The 13,383-nt window shown below is 52.9% G+C and overlaps 1 protein-coding gene across 1 annotated transcript in view; it reads left to right on the forward strand.

Annotated features, from left to right (window-relative positions):
- LOC126052234 (potassium voltage-gated channel subfamily A member 2) overlaps positions 1 to 13,383 on the forward strand; it is a 358,553-nt gene that overhangs the window by 115,622 nt on the left and 229,548 nt on the right. The gene's annotated exons all lie outside the window — the stretch shown is intronic.

A 13,383-nucleotide genomic window follows, 5' to 3' on the forward strand; every position in this document is an offset into this window, starting at 1 on the left:
AACTGCCCTTCTCCAGCAGCAGGTAAGGTCCCCATGCTGCCCAGGGCACAGTAGTGCCCTGCTGCAGGGTTGAATCCAGCCCCAAAGGCTCCTCAGGTCCTTTCATGCTTTATCCTCCCCAAGCTTCACTGTGCAGGAGCGAGAAAAAAAAAAATCCAGGTCCAGCAAAAATGCCAGCCTCCCCCAAGCCCCTTTGAAATTCAGTTTTGTCTGCAGAAGCTCTTGAGATCTTCAGCTTGGGGGGGTTGGGTTGAGTAATGACAGGTATCGGCATCGTTAGAGGTGGTGGCACAGTCATCCAGTGGTGCTGTACCCCAAGGACTGAAGGGAGCGCCTACTAACAGAAGCGAGGGATAAATACCAAAGGGACTGCGATTCCTATGCTAAATCCCTTCCTCCTCCTGTCCTGCTCCTTGGGGACATCCCAGCTATCATGGTGCCCATTAATCCCTTCCTAAACTCCACCCCCCCCAGCTGTGCTCCCCAGACTCCATGCCTCCCTTCACCCAAGACTTCATTACTCTTCCAGATCGTCCCCATCTTGAGGTCTTCCCTCATCTCAGGGCACCTCCTAGCTCTTGCCTTCCACCTGATCCCAAAGCCTGCTCAGGCTTTAGCCACACAGGTCCCATCAAGCCCCTTGCACAGTAAGGTCCTGGCCAGGCTGGAGCTTCCAGTGTTAAAAAACACCAACGCCCTCTTGGCCACACTGGTCAGCAGGGGCAAAGGAGGCAGATCTGAGCCGAAACCATCACCAGAGCCCAATGGCGAATGTGGAGGATGATCAGGCAAAGGTATGATCAAGCATTCAGCACTGCAGTTTCCTACCCAGGAATTAACCCAGCACAGCAACCTGTGCTCACGAGGAGAGACAGGCAGCCAGCCCTGGTCCGGGCAGGCATCACAGAAACAAACACAGCACCTTGGGTTGCCAACCACCACCATTCCCGCCTGCACGAGCGGAAGAAACCCTGAGATGGGAGAAAACACCTACAAGAACTGCACTGACCCCCCTAATTTCCAGAACAAACACAGCAGGCTCTTATCTGTCAAGAGATGGTGATTTTCCTATAATTACCCACACCCCCTATGCACATAACAAATCCATCCTGGTTATGCAGAGAGTTTTCATAACAGGTTGCATGGCCGTAGGTGATTGCTTTAAAAAGCTCCCCACCCATGGAGCCGCGCTTTCCATGCCTGTTCCCTCCGCAGTAATAAACGCTAATAATAAGGCTTAGTACCACGCAGCATTTTATGGCCTTTCTAATGCAGGAAGTCAAAGTTACTGAACACAATGGCCTCTTCTAGCCACAAAAATAAGCATAACCCAAGGAAAAAGACAAAGCAGCCTTCTGGAAGCAGCAGAGCACGCCAGCAGCCTTGATTTGGGATATCAAAGCTAAGTCTGGGAGTTAAGTGATGTGCCCGAGGCTAAAAAGTGCATCGGTGGCAGAACCCATGGCTGGCAATTTGCTTCTCTCCCACCCGTGTCCACAAGCGTGCCTTGGGCACGATGGGCTTATCCGAAATGGGGCTGGATTATTCCCATCTCCCCCTAGCAATTTTCTCCCCCATTAGACTAATTAGACCCTCCCAGCTCCAGCAGGCTGCCCTCGTTCGCAGCCTGATTGCCTGCCTCCACCGTGGCTGGGGGGTCTTGGGGAGCTGCTCAGTGCCTGTATCAGCATGAAGCAGCTGCTTTGCAGTGGCTCGGGGCAGTGATTAGTAGGGCTGATAGCCAGCCAGGATGCGCTGATCTGAATTTCAATCAGTCCAGGCAAAACCCATCCAATTGCATCCTCCACAGGGGAAATATGGGGGGAGAAACCCAGAAAAATGATTCTTTCTGCACCTTGGGAAGATGCTGATCCCATGGAAATGCAGTCAGCAATGGGGTGTTGAGGTGGGACAGGGCGTGGGTGCCTGCTGGGGTGGCAGGGTGGAGAGCATGGTTTTGTCCTGCTGGCTGGAAACCTGGAAGGTAAAAGCAGCAAAGAAAGGTGGGGAGAGGAGTCAGGAGCAAAGGTGATGGGGCTCACTAGGAAGCTTCTCTTTTTTTACTTCCTCCTGGTGAGGTTTTGAGAAGGATGGGCATGGACCATGGCCACATGAGGCAGAGGACCTACCCTCAACAGTACAGGCAGCCCCTTGCCTGCTGTGGAAGTTGGGGATCCCCCATTGCACCTCTTTTAGGATCCCCCAGCAGCAATGAGGGACCCGATTGCCTCAGAGACACATGAGCCATCCTGATTTACACCTGCACCCCTTTTGCTGGTGCCCAGACCATCGCCCTCAGCCTGCCAAGGCAATGCTGTCTCTGCAGCAGAGACAACGGGATTAGCATCGATTTGCCGAGAGCAGCATCCTTGGTGTGGGCTCCGCACACTTCCCTGAGCAGCCGAGAGCACCCACCGCCCCCATGGATCCCCCCCAGCCACCAGCAGATCCTTTTGCAGAGTGTCTTGGCCCCACGTTTCCCCAAACGTTGCCCATCAGAGAGTAGAAAAGTGAGTCTTGACCCAAATATGCAACTTTGAGAGCTGAGCCCCAACATGTCCATCACCTCCCTCCTGCTGGCTTGGCTTTTTAGGTACAGCTGTTGTAGGACAAAGCTGTTCACTTATATGAGAGAGAAAAGCATCCCTGGGACCGAAGAGGGCTGGTTTATCCCCAAAAAACTCACTGGCTCCAGTTAGATCTGTGCAACCCCAGAGGGAAATAGGGAGAGGGGGTGAACGTGCAAACAAGACCATTCCCAGCACATGTGCTGCATTTCAGGATCAGGAAGATGCCTGCAGCCCAGAGAGCTCCTGCATTTAAATTGCTTTTCATAGGATCCCAGTCCTCATTGCGGTACGCAGGGGCTGGCATGGAGGGGAAGCAGCACAACATGGCTCTGCCATGCGGCCAGCAGCTCCCCCTGCCATGCTGAGGCCATGCAGTCACCAGTGATTTCAAAGAGGTGTTGAGGAGCGGAGGCACTTGAACATTTTTAATGATGCATGTTCCCGTCAGCTCCATGCCGAACAGGAAGCCTTTTAAGTTGGGTTCCCTTTGATTAGACAATGGACCGAGAGAGAAATGCTTCCCCTCCTCCTTCTCCCCCGTCCACCTTCCTCCATACCCCTCCAGCCCCAAAAGGGCTAAATTTAGAAGCAAAACCACCATGAATTGCAAGTAACGGGCAGTGGATGCTGCCCGACAGCAGAGCAGCAGGGCCACGACCAGGCACATTTAGCTCACGGTGTCTCCTGAGGGGTTTTAGCAAAGGATGGGGGACACCAAGGGGGCTCCTCAGCATCCACCTCCAATTTATACCCATCATTTTCTGGGATATGGGAACCCTCATTCTGCTGCACAGAGCCAACACTTTCCCCCCCCCCATCACAGCCACAACCAAGACCAGAGAGGAGAACCTGCGCCTCTCCCAGCTTCTCCCTAATCGCTTCCCAAGTGCTGCTCTGGAGGGGTTGTTTCAGTTCAGCTCCAGCCTCTTAAAAGGCCATTTCTCCCCTCAAAACCCAGCCCTGCCAAGCTCATCGGCTCACACTGGCTTTCAATGCACCAGTCAGCACCAAAGACATGTTTAAACTAGTTACAGGAATGTGACGTCCTTCTCCAAGAGGGACTAGCGCTTGGGAAGCACGAAGAGCCCCCAGCTCCAGCTGACTCCCAATTATTCTGCTCAGAAATTGCTCTGTGGTATTTTTCTGAGTCGTTAATGTCCCATTAAAAGTGTCCCATTAAGTAGAGCTGGCTGGCAGGGAGCTGGGCAGATGCAAGGCTGGAAGGAACCACAGTTCTCCCATTATGGTAAGTTTTCCAAAACCCACTAGTTATGTCCCTAAATAGTTTCCTTCCACGAACAGTGAGATGGTGTCAGCTGCTTTTTTTAAATGAACAGCAGAAAATAACAAAAGAGCTGCAAATGGCAGCTATAAATGCAAAGCAGAGGCTGGAGTGTGGGGGTCCCACGGAGAGGGACTGGCGGGTTTGCAGAGAGAGAGAGAACAGATTCAAAGGGGATGATGCTGGTGCTGACCCTGCAAGGTGCCACTGCAGCCTGGCAAAGCTGCTCGGATACAGCTGACTGTCCCTTTGCTTGCAGTCTGGAAGGAGATACTATTTACTCCAGCTGGAAGCAACCAGAGCATCCTTACTGCAAGCTGTTCTTAGGGCTTCTCCCTTCTTCCCCTGGCCGAGCCTTCTATGGTCCCCATGCACAAGGGAGGTCACAATGCTCTACCGCAAACAGGGTGATGTTTCCCCCCAGGGCTTAAATGCAGCAGGTTTATAATATATCTGCCCCCTCTCCATGCACTGCCCCCCCTGCCCAACCATCCCTGCTTCCCATCGATACTGGGAACAGAACTGCACTAGTCATCCTCTCCCAAAGGAGGGTCACAGGGTCCCACAGAGAATTTAGCCAGGTTACTGAAATAAAGTCAATAGGTATCTGGAGTGCTCCAATTTGTTTGGGGGTTTGTTTTGGTTTTTGGTTTTGTTGGGGGTTTTTTGCTGCTGGCTGTTCTGCAAATATCATTTTCTGTGAGCAGAAAGCAAAGATGAAGACTCTTTTACCCTGGGAAAAAACAAAAGGCTGATGATGGAGCAGCCCCGGCGGCCGGCAGTGATAAGAGGCAATTCATTTGCATGTGTTTCATGCAGCCTCCAAGAAACACACAAAAGTAAGCCCCTTGTTACCACTGAGCATCTGGCAGGGTTAAGAGTATGGCCCCAGCACATGGTCCCCAAGCCCAGGGACACAGGGGACTCCCTGGGACACTCTTGCCGTGGTGTGACACCATACCCAGGTACCCAGCCAGGTCATATCTTGCATCCCAGCTGAACGGCTGCCCCCAGACCCAGCAGCATGGTGAGTACTGGGGTGTTAGTCCTCTACTAACCCATGCCAAGCACTGGCCAGAGCCAAGATCCAAGAGCTGAACCATGAACCTCAGACACCAAGGTCCCTCCAGTAGCCCTCCCTTGACTCCATGGGGAAAGACACAATTTCCAAGACTACAGAAAAACAAGGAGCTGGGCTGAAATATGACTTCCCCCCTCCCGCCCCCCCCCCCCCCTTTTATTACCCAGAACAAGGAAAACAGACCATTTTCTGAACACAGCCTGAATAGGAACAAGGCTGCCTAAATTTGCCATGAACATATATAAAAGCCCATCGTGTTGGCTGTTTCCAATCCTGGAAAATAACCCGTTGGATAGGAGCTGTTTCAGGCACACTGAGTGAAGGCTAGGGATGGGAGAACAGCTATTAATGAAAGTGGAAGTGGTTTTCAATTTTAAAAAGCCGATGACAACAGTTTTTAGATCAAAAGAAGCCTTTTTACAGAAAATATTCTGCTTGGGCAAAAATATTAATCAATCAGGCTGAAAAATGCTGCAGTAAAAATCATTTTATTTGGTACAAGTTCTCAACTTGGATTTTGCTTGGAGGACATGGGGCTTTAAACATCCATTTCTCTTTTAATGAAAACGCCTTTGAGAAACTGAAGAAGTTTTTCTGCAGATGGGATTTCATTATTTTTTTTTCCCCTAGGTGAACGATGGGGAAGCACAAACTCTGCTTTGAAAACTGAGTAGATTTGTTCAACTGTGGCTGCTCTTGACTGGTTTGAAAAATCCAAATACCAAACCCTGTTGCAGAGGACGTGGCCTCAAGGTACCCAATTGCATCAGGGGGTTGGCAGCTCATGTTTGTCTTGCAAAAATCTCCTTTCCATGAAGCCCACCTGCACTCAGATCCTGCTGTAGGATGAGATCTCACCAGGAGCTTTGGATTTGGGGAGCCCTTCTGCTCCCAGCAGCAGCTCATCCCTCCAGAGATGATCCATCCCAACCCTGCCCAGAAGTTGCATCATGTCACACATCACCCGTGGATCTGTCCCTGGAGTCCCAGCAGCCCCAGGCAAGGAGGCAGTGATGGGGCTGGCCACTCCAAGAGCTGCCCTTTGCTTTGTGCTTCATATCATCATGCTTTACTGTTTGGTTTCAGCCTCTGTTGAGGCAGCTATAAGCGGTCCCAGGCTGGGTTTTCTAGGTTTCTACATGCTGGATCACCACGTGGAAAAGTCCCATCATAGTAAAGCGAAAGCAACTGGGAGGAAATGCCTTGGCTCCAGCTTGGATCTCAGTGGATTCAAGGATGGGGCTTGCTTGGAAAACTCGTGACTCAAGGCAGGACCCAGCTGCTGGAGACCATACAAGCAGAGACCAGCTCCTGGGGTTCAACATACAACCCATGGCCACATCCTCATCAAAACAATACCTCCAAGGGTGCCACCGAATGAGTCTGCAGACCAACCATCTTACAGTTATTAGGACAAGAAAACGATCATCTCATTGCTGCAGACCAACCAGCCCAGGGTCTCTCTTGCCAAATCTTCTCCAGTGCCAAACTGGGAGTACTGAGTTTTCTGCACAGTGACCTGCTTTGCCACCCAACAGTGTCACTGCACCAGCTGAGATGAGTCCTAATCACAGTGCTGGGGACAGGCAGGAGAAATTACATAAATGTCTAGCAAGACCTAATATCCTAATCTTTTTATTTTTTATTTTTTTTTCCTCCAAATTTCGAAGATAGATACAGCAGGAGGGGGAGAAGGGGAGATTTGCCGAGCTAGAAAATAAAGGAGAACAGCAACATTTCAGTCTCTTCTCCATGGGAGACTCTTGTGGAGGACATCTCTCTGTTGGCCAACAGGCAAACCAAGACAGGATGGTTCTGCAGGGTGATCCTAAGCAATTGTGTTCATCCTTGTGTCCTCTTAAAGCTTTTCCGCTCCCACACTGTGGGCTGGAGACAATCTGCCCCTGGCAAAGCCCCTTCAGAGGTGCCTCAAGGCAGAAGAGGACATGGTCCCAACATGGGTAAAAGGATCTGCTGATTTAATTCCTGGAGATGGGGGGGGGGGGGTAGGGTGTTGAGCGGAGGGGGCGCGGAATTCCTGGTTCCACCATTCCACGAAAGCAAACCCAAACCCATCTTCTCTTCAGCATCACATCACTCCTTTTCTCTGCAACAAGGCACCAAGACCTCCCGCCAGCCTCCACCACCCACTTAGCAAACCCACCAGCCAGAAAGCACAACCCCCCCCCCCAAAAAAACACCAAAGGGGCACAGGATAGGATGAGCAATGCAGCTTGTACCCAACCACCTTTTAACAGCCTTTCACAACCTAACGCCCACAACTCTGCTTCCATGCCTGCATCCTGGGTGAAAAAGGACAAAGATTTATAGCCACCATTCTCCTTCTGGAGCCAGAGCTTGGCCATCCCTTGTGCCCGCTCCCTACCTGCTGCTTTCTTTTTTTTTTTTTTTTTTGCAAGGAAACCGGGTTGCCCTGGAGCTGGGTCTCCATGGAAACTTGGGTTTTTCAGACACTCAATGGAAAACGCTGGCACGGAGAAGCTTGTGCAGGAATACTGATTCAGCCCCAGCGTCTGTAACACTGACTGCATTTTAATCCCGCTCCGCTACCCGGCGAGCTAAAAATACCCCGCGCGCTGTCGCCTCCTGAACTTGCGTAAACAGCTTAAAGCAACACGGTGTTGCCAGAGCAGAAATTTCATGAATCAGCTAAAAAAAAAAGGGGTGGGGGAAGTAATGGTGGGGTCTCAGCCCTCCTCACAGCATGGGGAGCACCAGGTTGGTAGGGAAGAGCACGTCCCCGCTCCAGGGATGGAGGAGAAGGAGCAGTTGGAGATGTGCACCACATAGGTCCTTGGGTTTTTGTTTCACCTCTCCAAGATGCCCTTTTCCAGGTGTAAAAACAAGAAAACAAGGTTTCTCTCAGTCCCCAGCCAGCTGGGACGGGCTGTGTATTCATTGGCATACCAAGCTCAACACGTAGCACTAACCTGGGCTGGAGGAAGGAGCCAACTGTCCCCAGCAAGGAGTTTGGGGACAATCTGGGGAGGGGGTGACCTTGGCTGCCCACTGATGAGCCATGACCTGGCACGGTGCTTTCCCTTCCCACTTGTATCATCTCTTTGAGAAAAAGATGTCAAGGTCCAGCAAATGGTTACCTCCGGGATGCGGGACATCAGGGCTGTCTACACTGCCAGCACCCTTGCTGTGCTCACAGCCATGTGTCAGCCCAGCATTGCTGGGACCGTAATAGGCAAATAAGATCATGCTCTCCTCTTTCCAATTAGCCGGGACTGTCCTCAGCTGACTCCCAGAGTGTCTTTTTGCAGAATACACAAACACCTCCTTTTTCTTTTCTTTTAAAGGCTTTCTCCCAGCAGCACATCTTTCCCTGGGAAAGAACACCCACATGGGGAAACTGAGGCACAAGCCTGCTTGTTCAAGACCTGTCTGAAAGCTGGGAGCCAATCCAGGTTTCTCAGCTCCCCCAGCCATGCTGGGAGCCAGGGGTCAGGCATTGCCCTTCACCTCTAAAGCATTGCAGCCTGCAACAACCCTACACCCATCACAGAAACCCTTCTACCCCCCCAGTTAGCACTGCGTCCTAATTAAAAGGCTCTCAAAAGCCCGGGACAGGGGGATGAACTCACATCCAAGTGGCTTTGTGAAGGCTCATCCAACCCAGCAGCTGGCTGGAGAGTTGGAGTTGATTTTTCTGGGGAAACTCTGCATTTGCACATTTGCTTTCATCCCAGCTGCAGGGGAAACACCAAGCATTCCCGGGATGCTGCTTTAAAGCTTGACTGCCATCAGGAATCAGATAAGAAGAAACGCCATCCCCAGCTCACAGCAGGAGGATTCAGGGTGGGTGATAAACAGGGTTTTGCAGTGGAAAATTCCCCCCCTGCACTGCCCAAAGCAGGAAGAGCGAATTTCCCAGTAAAAGCCATTTCAGGTGAATTTTTCTAGGCTGAGGACGGGAGAACTTGCTACAGGGTTTCTCACCATTGGCTCAGGCAGGGAAATGTGCACTCTTGGGTCCTTCTGCCATCCCCTCCTGAGCATCTCCCCAGCCAACCTGGGTCTCTCAGCATATGTTACAATATTGCAAAGTAGGGAGATGGAAAAAAAAGAACATTTTAGGTCACTTTTTGTGGGTTCTAAGAGCTTCTTCCAGCAATGGTAGGATTAAGGCCACAGGCTCTGAATAGCTAGAGTGGTAAAATAAACCCATGCAAGGCTTGTATGGCCCAGCCAAAACTGAGCTGCAAGTCTCATTCATTCCTTGATGCTAAAGAAACGTCATTCTGGGCTTGAGTTATTTATTAGATTTCATCACATTAAGAGAGTGGGAACTGGACACATTCAATGCCACCATCCCTCGCCCTCTGTGCCAAAATCCTCAGCGCCAGCCCCAATTAAACTAAGAGCCTGAAGCATCACTGATTCAAGGGGGAACGCACGGAGATGTGGCAGCCAGGGACCACAGCTGAGTTCAGCAGCTGTAAATCTCCGTGGGGGTGGGAAGGGGGGGTTCATCCACCCCAGCCCCACGTTTGGCTCAGCACCCTCTGCATACGGCAGCAGTTTGCCAGACAGAGCCATGCCGGGCTGCTGGGACAGACCCCAGTGAGTTTACTGGGCATTGAAATCTCGAACCCCTCTTCCCAGCAGCAAGCTGGTTCCAGTTGCTTTGGAGTGGGGCGATGCTCTGGTAGAAATAGGGAGGAAGGGAATAAAGCTGCCAGGAAGCTGGAGAGAGACTGGGCTGCAAAGGGTTTCTTGAGGGATCACACCGAGCTTGGGGAGGGGGTTTCCACCTGACATCGATGTGGACCCAGCACATGAGGTTGGGGCTCTGCCATGCTGCAACAGGACTCAGCAGGAGAAAAGGGCTTTGTAAGGTCCCCAAAAGAATAAGGTATGTCCTTGCATTGCTTCTTTTACCTTCACCATCCCCACTCCAAGGCCACAACCAGTGATATCAACTGCACCGGAGACTTAGGAAGCCTCAAGAGCTGCTCTGGGGTGGGTTTATAATCTCTCCAGTGCTCCCAGGTCCACCTCCTGCAGCCCACAGGCTGCTCCAGGCAGTGGCAAGCACAGGTATCCTCAGTTAAGAGCCAGGATTAGGGCAGGGAAGCAACCGCCTCATCTTTCCACAGGTATTCAGCAGGAAGGAGGAGATACACCTGGCTTCCAGGGAGCCTCCCTCTTCCAAAATCCCCTCCAAGCAGTGCTGCAGCCTCAAAGATGAGTGTGGTGTGAAGCCAAGTCACCCAGAGCAATGCGATGTGAGAGAAGGTGCCCACTGCTTGTGGCAGTTTAAGAGAGAGAATACGGTGAAAATCACTGCTGGGTTCATGTGCACCTGATGGGGACGTGAGCTGGTCCCAGTGGTTTGGGGTTTCTCGTGTCTCGGTGCCTGTGTGGCCATCAGAGAGCTGTTACCCTACTCAGGTCACTGCAAGAGAAACGCAGGGGCAGTGGGGAGAGCTCTTCCCACCGTGGGCTCAGAGTAAAGTTGATTTTAGCAAGTGACTTCCAGCCGGCCGAGAAGCACACGCAGGTCTGCTCACAGTGAGCCGTCTCCCCACTAGAAATTGCTTAAACAAGAGCTGCCTTCTGCTGGATTACAGCAATTGCCTGCTTCGGACGGGCCTGGTGGGCAGACTGACGCTCGGCGCAGCAGCCGCGGCTCCACCTGCTCCCATCCCCAGAATGGAGATGCAGCACAAACCTCTGGAAACATCCTCGCCTGAAGCTGGCTCAGCCCTGGTTATCTGCTCATGGCAGGGATGCTCAGCTCCCGCTGCCCTTCTCCTGGGCTTGTCCCACAACCTATTGCTGCCTTCACCCAGCACCCTGCAAGCAGTCCCTCTTTTTATACCCCCACCCAGGAAATCTGCCTGTCTTAAAGGGGTGATTAAGCAACTTCACTTAGGAAAGGCAAAACTGAGGCACAGGAGAACAATCCTCAAGAAAACCATCTGCAGAGTAACCCAACAGCCCCATGCAATCACCAGACACCCCATCCCTTTCCCCACCACCTCCCCCTGCAATGACACCCCAAAGGGTGGCCTGGTTCTGGCGGGGGAAAGCCCCTCTCCCAGCCCGGATCCAGCCCCTCAGTTATCCCTGGCAGGGACACAGTTCTGCGGGAGCCACTGCCCGGCTGTGTGCCGTTCCCCTCCCGGCAGCTACTTTCCTAGATTAAAAATCATGCGCTCATCACCTTGGCGCAGCGCCACGGAGCCTCTCGCTTGTTTTTATTGACAGCACCATCTTTCGCTGATTAAAATTCCTTTAAGTGCACCCGATGGCTAATCTCAGCTCCGAGGCCAGGTATGCTGTCACCGTCCCCCCCTATATCAGGTCTTTCTGCCCATGTTCCCTTTCCGCTGCATGTCCCCGGATGCCATGTGTGCCTCCTTCCCCGCTTGGTCTTTCCTTGGCTTCAAAAATAAACAAAAAGAGTAAAAAATGCTACTGGAGATGGGGGAAAGGGTGATTTTTGTTTGGGAAAAAGAGGGGCTGTTGTAAGGGTGTGCCAGGTTCTGTCCCCATCCCTTGTTCCCCTTCTCCCGCTTGGCTGGTGCTGGAGTTATACCTAGAGGGACAGAGAGCCAAGAAACACGGGCCAGGAGGGGATTTGTGCCAAAAGTGCCCGAATCCAAACCTTGTGGCTCCAAACAAGCAGCGGCACTAACGAAATCCCCGCCAGCCCCAGGCTGGAGCTGCCGGAGTTGGGCTCGTCTGGGATCGCCTGCTGGCAGGGACGGGCTGCTCCATGGGGATATGGGGAACGCCGGGAGCATGCCACTGCCCGCTGGGGAGCCAGATGCCTGGGTCCAAAAATGGTTTGAATTCCTCGTGGGGACAGCTGAAACATCAATAAACCAACCTTTCTGCTCCCCTTTGGGCTTTCTGCTCCCTCTGGGAGCTGTTGCTCTTCCATGCCTGGTCCTGGTGCTCCCCCAACAGGGTTTTTCCCACCCCGTCAGGGATCCAGTGTCTCCCGTCTCCACCCCCCCACCCACCATGACCCTCCCGTGTCTCCAATGTCCATTGGGAAGTCAGGGTACCCACGGCCTTGCCCAGCAGCCCAGTGCACAGCCCCAGCCCGGCACGATGGAGCATCCAGAGCAAGAGCTAATGAAGCCCTGCACCGGCGGGGAGTTTGGGATAGGCGCTTCACCCCCCTCCTGCCCTCAAACACCCCCACGGTGTCCTGGGGTGAAGGACCTTACCTGGCTGATGGCTCATGTCTGCCTTTGTGCAGTTTCAGAAAGGCTTGGCAACACTTCACGCCCTTCTCCCTGCCCCAAATCCAGATTGGGGCCATAATACTCTCATCCTAGAGCCCCAGAGTCAGGCGTAGAGGGACTTAGCTTTCTCTCCGAGCCAACAGCCAAAGAAGGAGGAGGTAGGAGATGGACACCCTGGAGAGCTGGAGGGATCCCTGGGGACACACTCGGTCCCTGAGCCACTGGGTTGTTCCTCCTGATTAATTATTTTTGCACAGGGGTCAGTGGGGAACAGATTGCAAATGGCCAATGTGGTACAGAACGGTGGTGGGAAGAGGTTTTGTCCAGGCTGGAGAACACTACAGGGGACATCTCCAGCTATCTTTTTACCAACCACCCACAGCGTGACCACCCTGTCCCTAAACCCACCTCCCAAAGGGTCAGGCTGTCCCATTCCCCTTGCGGTCACCCTCAAGCAGCCTGGCAGGTCCCCAGCATCGCCGAGATGCTCCGAGCACTCACGGCCCCCAACCTGCCTGAGCAGGACCCAGGGGAGGATGCGGGTGCTGAGCATCACTTGACCCTGATCGGCCAACCCAAGCACTCGGCATCGATCCGAGGATCAATCCGTGTCCACGGCCATGTCGGAGAAGGGCCCTGGCACGTTCAGCAGCACGGCAGGGCTCTCACAAGGGCTCTGCAGCTGCAGCGGGAAGCGGAGCATCTCGCTCCCAGCCTCGGGGGAAGGCTTGCGCTTTAATTGCTCTTTGGCCCCCCGCCACTGATTGCTTACATTTGTCACTGCTTTCTTTTCAGTTTTGTGGCAGCTTTTCAGTTTCCTCTCCTCCACCCTCCCTGGTTTTAAGCATTCTGGCCTTTTCCTGCACTGCCAGTCTCAAATAAAAGACCTCAAGCCCTTGGGGCAAGTTGTCAACAGGTGGAGTCCCAAAATCTCCATCCTGGAGGGGTCAGCTGAGACCTCTCCAACTCACTGCAGCAGCGATCAGTCGTGCCAGGTCTCTCTGGCTCTTCGGGGGCTCACGTTGTGTCTTGGGGTGGGGGGGTGCAGGGTGTTTAAACCTCCTTCGGAGCCGGTCAAAAGGCAACGCCGGGAACACCCCAGCCTCAAAAGGGTGTGAAATATTCAGCCCTAAACCCATGAATCAGTGTAGTGCTGTCTGCTCGGCTTTGTGGCCAGGCTGCCCAGACAGCTTGGGGAGGACCAGGCCGTTCACCTCAATG

The sequence above is a fragment of the Accipiter gentilis genome, chromosome 29 (assembly GCF_929443795.1).
Source record: "Accipiter gentilis chromosome 29, bAccGen1.1, whole genome shotgun sequence".
In the NCBI taxonomy this organism is placed as follows: Eukaryota; Metazoa; Chordata; class Aves; order Accipitriformes; family Accipitridae; genus Astur; species Astur gentilis.